Genomic DNA, 1986 nt, shown 5'->3' on the forward strand with positions numbered 1-1986 from the left:
TTGCTTTAAATGTAATACGACTGTCAGTTTGACTGGGATGATTGATCGTGAGTGGCTTTTTACAGATTTTGATTTCAATAGAGATCTCAGCCTATGGTATGCGTGTGAATAACTGACGAAATTACAGTTTAAATAGATTCTATGGAATAAAAGTCAGAATAAATGTCTAAATGAGCATTGTTAGCATTCTTGTTTCATGAAGGGTACTTTCCACAACTGTCATGCATTGTCAGCTCCGCTTTCCACTTTAGAAAACATTTACCAGAGAAATGGAGTTTAATTATTAAAATTATATAGATATGCCTTTGAATTAAAGCAGGATTATTTAGTTCACAATGAACTGAAGCATACCGACAAAATAAATAAATTCAACGCCCAAACATTTGTTGTCCAAAGGCCATTAGCCTAGCATGCTAACAGCCGTTTAGCCATAAATGCTAATCTTTATTAGCAATTCTCATTCTTTATTTATCTGGTATAACAGTTCTTTTCAACAGGAATGAACATGAAACCGGGATACAAAAAAAACCCAGATCAAAACCAAAAAAACAATAAAAATATATTTCCGGTTCTGATTAGCTCACCACTTTTCTTTTCGCTTCGTCGGAAAGTCCCGAAGATACCTCGTCTAACTACATGACGTCATTTCCTGTTTCCGGATTCTTTTTTAAAAAATACCAGAATTTTTTTTTTAATTCAACCTTTATTTATACAGGTTAATCCCATTGAGCCACGTGGGCTCGTTTACAAGAGAGACCTGATTTCTTTAAAGAGTGATGACAACAGTGGACAATAACGACAATATACAATCATAAAAAAGGCGTATAATTTTTTTTAAAAATGAAAATAAAGAAAGAGTAGTTATTAAAAGTCAGCTACTGTCCCAGAGAGGTTTCATTTTTTTAAAATTAGCATATTAAAGGACGAGTTTCTATTAGATTATTAAAAATCTGTGCTGTACAACCAAACCTTTATTTGTAGAGTCATACAGATTTTAATTAAAACTACCTAAAGGCAGCTGCGTGTATCGGTAGGATTTTTTTTTTTTTAAGAAATTGTTAGTCGGTACAAACACTAACATTAAAACAAACATTACAAAAGCTTATTGAGATAAATTAGAACTTACAGTTCACGTTGCAAAAGTTCAATGGAATAAAAATAATACAATTTAATAACATCCAATGGAAGAAATGTCAGCAAAATGCTCTAAATGTAAGAACAGGCTGTCTAAATGACTAAAGTTAAATTAACAAGAACTGTCACAGGACAAGGTACTTACATCCAGGCGATGTTGAAGACAGGACAGAGAGTCAGCTGTCTGGGGTGGTGTTTCACTTCAACTGAGCCACTTCTCAGATGAGTCATCGAGGTCATATTAGTTCAGTCATAGGTTAATTCCCACCATAGGAATTTCCTGTCATCTGTCCTTTTCATGTTCATTATGGAACAAATCTGCAGATCAGCTGAAATAAAATTAAACTGTGTAATATTCAACAACAAAAAGATGTGTTTTTTCTTTTGTTTTCGGTTGCTCTCTTCTTCAGGGGTCGCCACAGCGAAGTAATTCACACGAAGACTTGGCAATTGTTTTATGCTGAATGCCCTTCTTGACACAACCAGACCACAGCTCTCTGTGTCGAGCAGAGAGCTGCTATCTAGGGCACCTGGGGGAGGAGATGGTGGGGGTTAAGGGCCTTGATCAAGGGCCCAGAGTGGATGAAATGAGGGTCTGAGGCAGGTGTGGGTGCTTCACATTTTCCACCCACATTTTCATGTTGTATTGTATAAAGTGTATAATATATTCCTGTTACGGAATATATTTTACTTAAACAGTTAAATGTAAAATAAACACGAGTGCATATTTGTTATGAAGTTTTCAGTTGCTCATCTCAAGTAAACAAAATATGAAACTGTAATAAAACCATAAATTAATCTGAAAATATAGAAGCATATTTCCAAGAGTTAGGTCCTCTGGATTGATTCTTC

The 1986-nt window shown here is 34.8% G+C and overlaps 1 protein-coding gene across 1 annotated transcript in view; it reads right to left on the reverse strand.

Moving 5' to 3' along the window:
* Positions 1-630, reverse strand: part of birc2 (baculoviral IAP repeat containing 2) — a 6884-nt gene extending 6254 nt beyond the window's left edge. The window contains exon 1 of the mRNA XM_037688000.1: positions 585-630. The gene's annotated coding sequence lies outside the window, so the exon portion shown is untranslated. The remainder of the gene's footprint in view (positions 1-584) is intronic.
* Positions 631-1986: the final 1356 nt, after the last annotated feature.

The sequence above is a fragment of the Nematolebias whitei genome, chromosome 14 (assembly GCF_014905685.2).
Source record: "Nematolebias whitei isolate Nwh7 chromosome 14, NemWhi1, whole genome shotgun sequence".
NCBI classification, from domain to species: Eukaryota; Metazoa; Chordata; class Actinopteri; order Cyprinodontiformes; family Rivulidae; genus Nematolebias; species Nematolebias whitei.